The 13,800-nt window shown below is 30.5% G+C and overlaps 1 pseudogene; it reads left to right on the forward strand.

Moving 5' to 3' along the window:
- Nucleotides 1–1,838: 1,838 nt before the first annotated feature.
- LOC146939710 (receptor-like cytoplasmic kinase 176) lies at nucleotides 1,839–13,359 on the forward strand (annotated as a pseudogene).
- The last annotated feature ends 441 nt before the right edge of the window (nucleotides 13,360–13,800 follow it).

A 13,800-nucleotide genomic window follows, 5' to 3' on the forward strand; every position in this document is an offset into this window, starting at 1 on the left:
ATACATATATGAATATGACAATTTTTACTTTAAAAGGCTTGTTATTTATTATTTTCCCCGCATATTCAGTTAATTAAACAAGTAGAAGGGGGTTATACGAAAAAAGTTTCCTGTCAGACTTCTGCTACATCTTTCTTGCCCCATTAGTCTTTCTTAATGTTGCGCCTTACCGCATGATTATTTTAAAAAAATTGAAATTTTCGAAAATTTAAAAATATTTCGGATTTTTCAGATTTTTAAATTTAAATTTTTAAATTTTCGAAAATTTCGAAAAATTTTCGAAGAATGTGAAAAAAATTTCCGAAAAATTTAAAAAAATGTGAAAATTTTCGAAGAATGTTGTAGATAAGAATTAGTTTTTTCCCGAAAAATTTTTAAAAATTAAAAATTCCGAAAAAATAAATTATAAATTTTCGAAATTTTTTTAAATTTTCAAAAAAATTTAAAAATTATAAATTTTTTCCGAAATATTAAAATAAAATTTTTCAAATTTTTTTTCTGAAATATTAAAATAAAGTTTTTTTCGGAAATTTTTTATGAAATTATGAAATATATTTTCTGATTTTTTTCTGAAATTAATATATATATTCTGAAATTTTTCGGAAAAACTGAATATAATATATTAATTTCAGAATATATATTATATTTTTCTGAAATTATGTTTTTCGAAAAAAATTTAATATATAATTTTCAAATTAAAATATCTATTTTTCGAAATTTTTTTATGATTTTTAAATTTATTTTCAGATTTTTCGGAAATTTTTTATAATTTTCAGATTTTTTTTCAAATTTTTTTATGATTTTTAAATTTATTTTGGGATTTTTCGGAAATTTTTTATTATTTTTAGATTTTTTTTGGAAATTTTTTATGATTTTTAAATTTATTTTCAGATTAAATAATTTTCAGAATTTTATTTTTATTTTTTATTTTTTAATCATGTGGCACGCCACGTCAGCGCCACGTGGCAAAAGTTGCACAGTCAGCAACTGCCACGTGGCCAAACCCTTGCCAACTCAGCTGAACAGTGGGCCCAGGGACCATTTTCAAACAAAAAAAATTTTACAGGGACGTAATTCAAACTTTTTTTTTTACAGGGACGAAAATCAAAACACGCCTATATTACAGGGACGAAATTCATATTTAAGCCTAACACAAACAATAATTAGCGATTTTTACTTAAGCAAAAGTTATAGTGCAAAATCATCGCACATCAGAATTGTCATCTCAAATGTGTTGGCACCTCAAAACTATCACATATCGTTTACCATACCTAAACAACAATTATATACTTATTGAATAAGTGTATCAAATATCTTTTACATATTATCTTTGATATTTATTTTATTTTATAATTCGCATGTTAAAATTTCTTTAAAACCAATTGATGAGGATTCTTAGGACTACATTTTGAAAAATATCCTCTTCTAAATAAGCTTTATACGTTTGTAAACAAAATAAATAATGTTTTATACATATAATTATTATATCAAACTAGCATCTAGACAGATACTCCATACGTGTTCGTTTTCTCTGTTTTGTTTCACAAATAAGCTAACATTTGTGTGTGTACACACATATATATGTATGTGTGTGTACACACATAAATATATATATATATATTACCATGTTTCTTTATATAATTTTGTTTACAATCTATTATCAACTATATATTTGAGAAAATAACATACATTTTAAACTATCAAATTACTCCAATTTAGTAATAGGACCTGTTCGAATCAGGAAAATTGCAAATTTCAGAGAAAATAATTGAAAACCAAGATTATCAACTCAAACTGAAAAAATTGAACAAAAACAATTCGGTACCAGGCTTAACGACATGGCGATTTGTGAGAATGATCCCTCGTCGTTTATCGACGACAAATCCAGTAGCGACTATGGAGGTAGAAATTTCGGAGTTGAACGCGCGTGTCGAGGTGACGCGGAGAACAACGACGGCGGAAACAACTTTTTCAAGAGTCTTCCGCCATCGGTCGACAGCGCTATCGTGAAACCGCGGAGGCGGAGGATCGCTGCTTCCGATATCCATGAAAATCGTTCGTGTTCCTTCTTTGTTTTTTTCTTTGAACTTCAGTTTGAAACTAATCAGAATTGGAGTGTAGTGTTGCGCGGTAGTGTTGCTATGTTTGAAGTATTGCTATCGCGCACCCTTTTCAATATATCAAATTTCGGTAACACTTGTCCGGTTCAACCGACACAGACCCGTTGAACCGGACAATCGTCGGTTTTCAATCATTGAGCCGCTTATGAATTCGAAGACCCGTGGACGAACTTTTTTTCCAGGCAACCATACGAAGAATCCTAAAAAAAACCTATGAAGTAAAAGAAAATAGCTCCATATAAGTTATAAAAAAACACAAACTCCTTCAATTCTGCCCTAAAATAAAAACCTTGAACAACATGGTAATTTGCTTGATGACCCGTTTTTAGGAGATCCATTCTGATGATGATGAGAGAAAAATGATAGAAATGGCGTATGTACTAAAACATTTGAAGTAAGTTTGGAGTGGATTGACAACAACTCATCAAAGAAACTAGGTACTAGGTTAGATATAGATGGGCTTGGCCCAATAACAAATAAATATGGGACATATCACTTTTTAAACCCTACCGATTTCTCGCGTGTCCTGTTTTTGTCTTTCGTGGAAATGTCTGCGAAATGTTCAGATTTTATAATCTGAAATGACTTTTTCCAAACCATGCAACTTACATGACAAAGTAGCGTGTTAATTTGTTTTTTTTTTTTGGTCAAGTAGCCTAGTGGCTTGAGCTCACACAATTTAATTGTGGAGAAGCGGAGTGTCCGGGGTTCGAACCCCGGCCCCTGCATATAAAATGCGATATCCCTACCAACTGAGCTAAGCTCACGGGGATAATAAACTCTTTTGTTTAGTAGTTTAGTGACTAAAACTCACCTCTTAAGATGAATAAGTGGCGAACTCAAGGTTCTAACCCCAACCCCCTGTGTATGCAATGCAATGTCTCCTACCAACTGAGTTATGCTCACGGGACAAGTTGCAAGCTTTTTATAGAAAAAAAAATATTTGGTTTTGGTCCGGTCACGTATTCAACAAAAAAATAGCGTGGTTATGAGTTCTTATCGATCTGAGTCAAATTGGCTATAAAAAAATAATATTCATCTATTTTGCCTATAAAAAAATGTCTCCTACCAACTGAATTATGCAACTTGTCCCGTTTCTAGCTTCGTCCATGATCTGTTGCTTCTTGTGCTGAAACGTTTAAACCAACAGGTGATAATAAAGGCTTCAGACATTGAAAAATTGCATTGTTTAAGAACATTGTTGCTTTGTCCTCTATTTTATATTCTAATAGTGTGTATTGTATAGTGCGTTCACTTTTTGATTTCTATCTTGATTCCTAATGCTAAAATTAATAAAAAAGATTCATAATGCATTTTGGTCCGTATATAGACTTTACATATATATATTTTTTTTTGCTAAAAGTTTATGGTTTAACCAAGCATTTCTATAAACTCTTTTGCAGAAGTTCACACTTACTTCTTTTCATGCAGATTGTACTGAATGTCCTGTTATTGTAGGGAAATCAGTGTTGTTAATCATGGTATGATTTAGTGTAAGTAGGATAACTCATCTCTCGTCATACCATAGGGCTTTTCGAAATTCCCCAGAAATCAAGTAATTTAATGTTTACATGTTTTCCCAAATTATTTGTCCATTTTATAATACCAATACAACATTATTATTTTATTCCACTAACACACCGTTGTTTATTACATTTCAATCATTCAATCACTCCACTAACTATAATTAATAAGAGTGTTTTAGTAAATTAAACATATTTTACTATTAAAGTCAACACTACTGATTATTTCCTTAATAATCGTGTAAACATATTTTCGCACTTGAATTTTGTTCAAGATGTTTTTCTGTAGTGATAAGTCGCTTGAAAAGTCTTTGGAGCAATTTATCCATATACATTACTATTTTATCCGAATCACTGACTAATCAATTTAAACATATCAATGTCAGTTTAGAAAACAAAGCATTATTCGGCTATGTTATGTCCATAAAAATAAATTACATAATAAATAAAAAATTCATGGGACACATATTCGTTACTGATAATTATTAAAAAGAACAATGGAAGAAATTTTGTCAGTTATGTATAATAAAAGCAAATGACAAATATAAAACTAAAACAATGGACAAAAATGTCACTAATACATAAGAAAATGCAAGACAAACATCTGAACTACGAAATCAAATTTGCAAAAGTTAATCCTAACAATTTATTGCATGTATTAAAAACAAAGTCATGATGATCATAATCATTTCATTCAATTACACTATAAGTTTAAATGATTTTCACCCAACAAAGAAAGAGAGAAAGTTAACATGTGCTAAGATTATTTTTTTGACAAATGGACAAAATTTAGTTGTCTCATTAGTTTCCTAAATTTTATCAATTTAGTACTATTTAATAAAGATTTTAACATTGCATGATAAGTGAGATATTTCCTAAACACAATATTGTATGTGAAATTCAATATTTCTTAGAGAGTTAACATGGTTTTCACCCAACAAAGAGAGAGAATCAACATGTGTTATATTTTTTTTTTACAAAATGACTAAAATTAGGCATGCGATAGTTTGTTAAATATTATCAATTTAGTACTATTTAATAAAGATTTTAACATAATATGATAATCTATATTAATGAAAGATATATTTACTTAACGTAATATTGTACCTAAGATTATCTATTACTACCGAGAGAAAAATTAAAATAATTGGCTAAAGCATTGTAAAACATATCCTTAACAAATACAATTTAAGTGTGACAATAAAAAAATCATGAATCTAAAAATAAAAATTTAAGACTTGCAAATCAACTACATCTAACATTCACCAACTTCATCTAAAACAAGAAACACAATTAAACAAGCCCTTGACAAATCAAAAATAAGTGTGGACGTAATAAAATCATGAGTCCAAGCATAAAATATAAGCTTAACTAATACAAAGACATGAGTAAAAAGACATGACCTTCATCTATTTATTGAGTTATTTAGTTCAATACTAGCATAACATGAATATTCAAGACCCCGTATATAACACACACAATAATAAACGATTTTTACTTCAGCAAAAGTTATAGTGCAAAATCATAACATATCAGAAATGTCATCTCAACATGTTGACACCTCAAAACTATCACATACCGTTTACCATATCTAAACAATAATTATATACTTATTGAATAAGTGTATCAAATATCTTTTACATATTATCTTTAATATTTGTTTTTTTTAATTTTTATAATTCGCATGTTCAAATTTGTTTAAAAACGGTTGATGATGTTTTTCAGGACTACAATTTGACTACAATAATGATAACCTTTTCTAAATACGCTTTATATGTTTGTAAACAAAATAAATAAAGTTTTATACATATAATTATTATATCAACCTAGCATCTAGACAGACACTTTGTACGTCTTCGTTCTCTCTCGTTTTTGTTTCACTAATAAACTAACATGTGTGCGCTATACATACATACATACATACATACATACATATATATATATATATATATATATGTATGTATCCATGTTTCTTTATGTAATTTTGTTTACAATCTATTATCAACTATATATTTGAGAAAATAACATACATTTTAAACTATTAAATTACTCCAATTTAATTAAACGACACTTAGATAAAATCAATGATAATTTTTTCATAATAATTGAACTAGATTTAAATTTCCTATTTTTATTTCACTAAACAAGCAAAATATTACTCCATCCGTCTCATAATATGTTTTTAACAAATATAATTTAAGTGTGACAATAATAAAATCATGAGTCTAAAAATAAAATTTAAGATTAATCATTACAAAAGCATGAGCAATAAACATGACCATAATCTATTTATTTAGTAATTTATTTCAAGACTTGCACATCAACAACAACTAACATTCACCAACTTCATCTAAAACAAGAAACACAATAAAAACAAGCCCTTGGCAAATGTAAATTAAGTGTGGACGTAATAAAATCATGAGTCCAAGCATACAATATAACCTTAACTAATACAAAAACATGAGTAAAAAACATAACCACACCATCTATTTATTGAGTTAATTAGTTCAATACTAGCATAACATGAAAAATCAAGATCCTGTATATAACACAAACAATAATTAGCGATTTTTACTTAAGCAAAAGTTATAGTGTAAAATCATCGCACATCAGAATTGTCATCTCAAATGTGTTGGCACCTCAAAACTATCACATATCGTTTACCATACCTAAACAACAATTATATACTTATTGAATAAGTGTATCAAATATCTTTTACATATTATCTTTGATATTTGTTTTATTTTATAATTCGCATGTTAAAATTTCTTTAAAACCAGTTGATGAGGATTCTTAGGACTACATTTTGAAAAATATCCTCTTCTAAATACGCTTTATACGTTTGTAAACAAAATAAATAATGTTTTATACATATAATTATTATATCAAACTAGCATCTAGACAGATACTCCATACGTGTCCGTTTTCTCTATTTTGTTTCACTAATAAGCTAACATTTGTGTGTGTACACACATATATATGTATGAGTGTGTACACACATAAATATATATATATATATATATATATATATATATATATATATATATTACCATGTTTCTTTATATAATTTTGTTTACAATCTATTCTCAACTATATATTTGAGAAAATAACATACATTTTAAACTATCAAATTACTCCAATTTAGTAACAGAACCTGTTTGAATCAAGAAAATTGCAAATTTCAGAGAAAATAATTGAAAACCAAGATTATCAACTCAAACTGAAAAAATTGCACAAAAACAATTCGGTACCAGGCTTAACGGCATGGCGATTTGTGAGAATGATCCCTCGTCGTTTATCGACGACAAATCCGGTAGCGACTATGGAGGTAGCAATTTCGGTGTCGAACGCGCGTGTGGAGGTGACGCGAAGAACAAGGACGGCGGAAACAACTTTTCAAGAGTCTTCCGCCATCGGTCGACAGCGCTATCGTGAAACCGCGGAGGCGGAGGATCGCTGCTTCCGATATCCATGGAAATCGTTCGTGTTCCTTCTTTCTTTTCTTCTTTGAACTTCAGTTTGAAACTAATCAAAATTGGAGTGTAGTGTTGCTATGTTTGTAGTATTGCTATCGCGCCCTTTTCAATATATCAAATTTCGGTAACACGTGTCCGGTTCAACCGGCACAGACCCGTTGAACCGGACAATCTTCGGTTTTCAGTCATTAAGCCGCTTATGAATCCGAAGACCCGTTGACGAACTTTTTTTCCAGGCAACCATACGAAGAATCCTAAAAAAAAACCTATGAAGTAAAAGAAAATAGCTCCATCTAAGTTAAAAAAAACACAAACTCCTTCAATTCTGCCCTAAAATAAAAACCTTGAACAACATGGTAATTTGCTTGATGAACCGTTTTTAGGAGATCCATACTGATGATGATGAGAGAAAAATGATGGAAACGGCGTATGTACTAAAACATTTGAAGTAAGTTTGGAGTGGATTGACAACAACTCATCAAAGAAACTAGGTACTAGGTTAGATATAGATGGGCTTGGCCCAATAACAAATAAATATGGGACTTATCACTTTTTAAACCCTACTGATTTCTCGCGTCCTGTTTTTTTCTTTCGTGGAAATGTCTGCGAAATTTTCGGATTTTATAATCTGAAATGACTTTTTCCTCTGTTTTAGGTGAAAAAATGACTTTTTTTTTTTTTTTACCAATTTGGACTTTATAATTCAAACACCCAAAAAAAAGGAAGCGTGCGTTCTTTAGTTCAAATTATACAATCTAAATTGTATCACAATTACTGAACTTGTTTGTAACATGAATAACAAATAAGAAGGGGATTTTTTGGTTACTTAATCAGATTGCTTTGAAACTTTCCCACAAAATTTAAAATTAAAAAAAAAACAAGGATCGAGATTTCAATAGAAGGAAATGAAGTTGATAAAATAGTCACAAGGAAGGGGGGGGGGGGGGGTTTGAATTGTGACCCTTTAAAAATTATCCTGAAACTTAAAAATGATTCTCAAGTAGTTTACTTGGAATAGTTAAGTTAACTTTCTGACTTCAGAACGTTCTGAAGTTCATACACAAAAACCATTAATAAGTTAAGTGTGCAAGTGTGTGTTGTGTATACAGTAATTAAAGAGTATAGGGAAGAGAGAAAGAACACACAGAGAGTTATAGTGGTTCACCCAATGTAGGTTAGTCCACTCCTCACAATCTTGTGAGAGTTTCCACTATGATGCTTGAGATAACCTCTCAAGTCCTGCACCTTACAATCTTTGTTCACCTGAACATTTACAACTCTGTATTCTCTAAGCCTCGGCAGTCTTGCACCTTCTTGCTAAGCTAACCACTTAGGCTTTTACAACCCTTGCTCAAACTAACACTTTAGTACCCCTAAAGCTAGATGAGACTTTGTTACAATTTGTATGGAGGTTGAATGTTTGTGAATCAAACAGAAGAGGAGGAAGAAGAAGCTATCTATAAAAGAGATAACAGAGAGAATTGATTTACACTACAAAGAAGCTAGAAAGAGCCTTCAGTGATGATCAATTTAATTGCAAGAGCTTCAAACAAATTCAAGTTGTTTTCTTGTATGCTTTGCAATGGTGCAAGTAATGCTGAGCCTTTGATCTGTATTTATAGAGTCTTTGGGCTCAAATAGCCGTTGTAGGGTGTCCAATGGTGTTATGCCATGTGTCCTGGGTCTCACAAGCTTTTACTTGAAATTTTGGGCAAACATTCTGATCTCTGATGAACATCAGGATGTTGTTGCGTTCATGATGATCTTCATCTGGGTTCATCATGATCTTCATCTGGGTTCATCGTGTATGAATGAACACATGAATTTATGGGCGTGTCATATGCTTTTCATATGAATTTCTGGGCAATAACCAAAGTCTGGGCTTTTCCACATACATCAGAATGTTACTTTCCCAGATTTGCCTAGGGACTGGTGCAGGAAAGATATAGTGGGATTCTGCATCTTCATGCACATGCTTTGAGGGATTGTGTGGTCCTTGTACTGTACCAACTCTCATGCGTGTCTGTCTTTGATTGAGCAAGACAGATTTGCTTTGCTTTGCCATTTTGCTTTTCACCTACTGTACTGTTCATAAAGTAAGCATGTGCAGAGCTGAACATTCTGACCATCAGAATGTTCCATTTGTTTCACTTAGGATGATTTGTAAGACTACCATTTGATGTAATCAAATCCTAATAGTGAAACACAATGAAGAGCAGTGTTATTAACATCTAGGATGATATTCCCTTGTGGAATATTCCTAGTACATCAATGTTCATAGTCTTAAATGAACATTGAGTATCCTTTTTGACATAATCCTTGTATATGCCTTTATTGCTTGATTGATCCATGCAAATGTACTTTCCTGGACATATATCCATGTCACATGTGCCTTGCATGACCTTGATCAATGTTCTTGAGACTCTTGGCTTGTGTAAGAACAACCTTCTGATCTCTGCTTGAACATTCTGATCTTCGAGCAACATTCTGATCTAACTTTCTGACCTCAGTTTTAAATCATGAATTCAAATGTCCTTTGATTTCTTGATTCTTGGTATGAATTAAACCTTGTTCCTGTCTTAGTTAAAACACTCAAGAGCACAAGTTAAATACCAAGGAATTAATCAAAGTCCATTAATTCTTTAATCATATTGGTTTATTATCTTTAAAATTAATTAGGGATTTTGCCTCAACAGAAAATTCTTACGAGACTCTACCACTCAATATCCAAAATTTCATGTTTTAGATTCATTTTTCATTTTTTTAAATTTTTTACTTATTCTAAAACAATAGAAAGTTTGCATAGTTTTATTTCTTTTTATTTTATTTGACATGTTTTTACTCTATTTTAAAATCAAAATTTGTAATTGCTGAAATAAAAAAAGATTGTAATTGTTGCTTATATATAACATATTTCGAATTATAGAATCTGAAACTCAATATACATTTCTGTAAAAAAAATAGGACGTATGAAAAGATAATAGGGTGAAAAAAGAAGCATTTTAAATATAAGGTACAATAACATGCCTATTTTTCAATTTTTGTGAACTAATTATCTCAACAAAAAAAAAAGTTGCACTAATTAAAGGAATTTGCTCTTAAGCTTTCAAAATTGCTCTAAGACACTTTAAACCGACAAAAATACCTTAATAGCTGTTAAAAAAAAAACTTGGAAAATACCCAATGATGCATATCTAATCTAATCATCCCTAATAACGTAGCAGGGGGGGCATGGCAAGTGATTAGCTTGACACGATGCATAGATCAATTTACCTTTTACGGCCTTTTGATTATAGAGAAATGATATTTGAACATCAATTTTTTAACAACTTTTGTGACAACCTTCTCTCTCATACTCTCATTGTACTTTTATTCCCTCTCTTCCTTTTTCTCTCTCTATTGTTATTGTCCAATAAAGAGAGAGAAAAAAATGTTGTCACCAAAAGTTGTTGAAAATTGGATGTCAAAATATCATTCATCTTAATTATACATATCTAATCATCCCTAAAAAAAAAGTATACATCTAATCTAAAATATTTATTAAATTAAATCAGACCCCAATATATTATGTTGACATCTTTTCTTTTTTAAAGAATGTTGACATCTTATCATTGTTTTTCCCTTCAAAAATCTTATCATTGTTTTGCCAAGTAATACAATTTGTGTCACGTCGTTAAATTTCTTAATTTCCAGTACTATTTATCACCATTACAAATTCCACCTCTAATCGCTATTGTTACTCACCTACTATGTCATTAAATCCATCGATTTTTTTGACAATTTTAAGACTATTGTTTGTTGTTACTTATTAATAACATTTTTTTATATCATTGGTTTATCATATACACCGAACCATCTCCTCTATTATATTTTTTGAGCAACCATCTCCTCTATTTTTTTTTTTGAGCAACCATCTCCTCTCTTATTCAATTGAATACTATTTAACCGTAATTCTCATATACATATATCAAAAATTACGTATACACTAAGTAGAAGGGAATCGGGTAACAAACTGTGCCGTTAAACCTTTTAGATGACAAAATCAATTTCTGTAAACGGAATGTCGCGAGGATTGGAATTCCTTCATATTAGAATGGTTTTTTTCTAGATTACCTTATCTTATTTAGGGGGTATTTACCCCCTCATGATATTAACCAATCAAAATGTAATATACATTGGCAACATTAAATGTCAAATAAATGAGTAAATTTTTTCTAAAAAAAAAAGTCAATTTTAGGTAACTTTTAATATTTTTAATTTTTATTTAATTATATACAAGATTACATTAGAGGTTTTTATCTTATTTATTTGTAACACTTTGGTCTTTTATCTTTATTTTTTTCAATTTAGGTCTTTTATCTCTCATAAAAGCACATATAAATCCTTTTTCTTATTTTTTTATTAAAAAAAATACATAATGAGAAGATGATGAAGATTTGAGGTGAACATAACACATAAACATATCTTGATTTAGTAGAATTTTTTCTTTGATTTAAAGAAAATGATGAAGATTTAAAGGAAGAAGATGAAGATGATGAACATCATCATCATATTTTTGGATTTTTTTTTTTCATTTTTAATAAAAATGAGAAAAAAGATGTTTTAAAGAAGATGATGAAGATTTAAAGGAAGAAGATGAAGATGATGAACATCTTCATCATATTTTTAGATTTTTTTTTCATTTTTAATAAAAATGAGAAAAAAGATGTATATGTGCTTTAAGAGAGATAAAGGACTTAAACGGAAAAAATAAAGATAAAGGACCAAAGTGTTACAAATAAATAAGATAAAGGACCCCTAATGTAATCTTGCCTTAATTATATTTAGGTGTTCAATCTTAATTAATTTACACTACACGACTGGCTTAGAACAATTAAAATTTCACATCAAATTTCTTTCATCTGAATGTCCTTAAATTTATCAGTTACATTCATAAAATTTCTTCTTCCCATTTTGATTGTTCAATTTTGTCGTTCCAAACTGCCGCATTTTTTCAATTTTTGTGAGAATCGTCGAAGTTCGTTTGATTCCAAATATCGTGAGGATTGCCGTTATTTCCAGAACCAAGGTATGGTGACTTGATTTTTCTTTTTGATTTGATTTTTCTTGGTTGTGAGGTAGTTAATTATAACAATTGAGTATGTCATCCGTTGTACTTTGAGGATTGCTAGCAGGTGTTGCCGTTGTGATGTTGTGGGAGTTTGGTAGCATTTTTTTCGGTTCATGCTGAAATGGTTATGTCATGAGGCTTTTGTTCTTTTGTTTGGACTTAAAGGCTTTGGCTGATAGTGAGACAGATTTATGCGTGTTAGCAGATTTTATTAGGTTGGCTACTTAAATAAAAAAAATAAGTCACGATATCTGACGCGGTTCTAGAATTCTCACTGTAATAACTGGAAACTACGGCAGTTTGGAGATTCTAACTTCCAGCCACTCACTTGGAAAATCCGAATGAACATAGCTCTTGATGTTGCTAAGGGTCTAGCATTTCTTCACAACGATGAGGTCAAAGTATAATATCTCGAGACTTCAAAACTTCTAAAATCTAGATTGATTCTGTAAGTGGATTCGTTGATTTTACAATAACAGTCTTAGAGATGGAAAGCTTACTAGTCTAACCAGATTTGTAAATTCCTTTGTCATGACAGAACCACAACGCAAAACTATATAGTTTTAGGTCGGCAAGAGATATACCAGAGATAGATATGATTGACCCAGATATGATAGATATGATATATATGGGAAGGAGAAGGACCCATATTTACGCAGCACCCGAGTATATACAAGCAGGTATCTCAATCTTTTTCAAGCCAGTATCATCAATGATTATTACAATTTACCAGAAGGAAAAAAACCTACAATTTTACTCATAACATTTTTTTAATTTGTCATTTTTCTGAAGGTCGCCTAACCAAAAAGAGTGATGTATACAGCTTTGGGTTGTTCTCCTGGAAACAATGTCAGGGAAACATGCGCCGGATAACAACAAATCAGACCGGGAATATAGTTAAGTTGACTGGGCCAAGCGATTACTCTTCAACAAAGACAAGATCTATCAATTCATGGATTCTCATACAGAAGGCCAATACTCATCGCATGAAGCAATGAGAGTAGCTAACATTGCAATTCGATGTCTGAATCTTCGACCGGAGTAGACCAAAATTGGATGACGTGGTGAGATTGTTGGAACAACTTCATGATTCTAATGATGCATGCGCAGTGGTTCAAAACATGATATAAGTTTAATAAATGTTTAAATGGAGAAGCCACTTATAATATGTGTTCATCAACTTCTTCACTTTGTGGAAATTGACATATTTTGATTTTGAATAAATATTTAGAAATGTGGCTTCCTATATCACATGATTGATGTCTAGTTGTGGCTAGTGTATAACTTATGCCTTAATGCTCCTAACACACGTTTATTTATTCCATTCCAACATTTATTTGTCATCAAGCTTACTTATCATTCTAACAATAACAACGTGAGTTAAAAAAAAGTAGGGAAGGCATAACTAACTTTCAAAAGTACTTAAATGTCTATTGCCATGTTTTTCTTGTCATAGTCTCAAAAGGTTATATAATTAGTAAAAAACATGTTAGGTCATTCAAAAACCAATTTTTTTTTTTTTTTGCAGAAATTTTCGTTTTTGAATGACTTATTAGGGGGTATTCCAAAAC

Source organism: Medicago sativa, chromosome 3, assembly GCF_051527215.1.
Source record: "Medicago sativa cultivar Bolivia chromosome 3, Bolivia_mono, whole genome shotgun sequence".
Taxonomy (NCBI): Eukaryota; Viridiplantae; Streptophyta; class Magnoliopsida; order Fabales; family Fabaceae; genus Medicago; species Medicago sativa.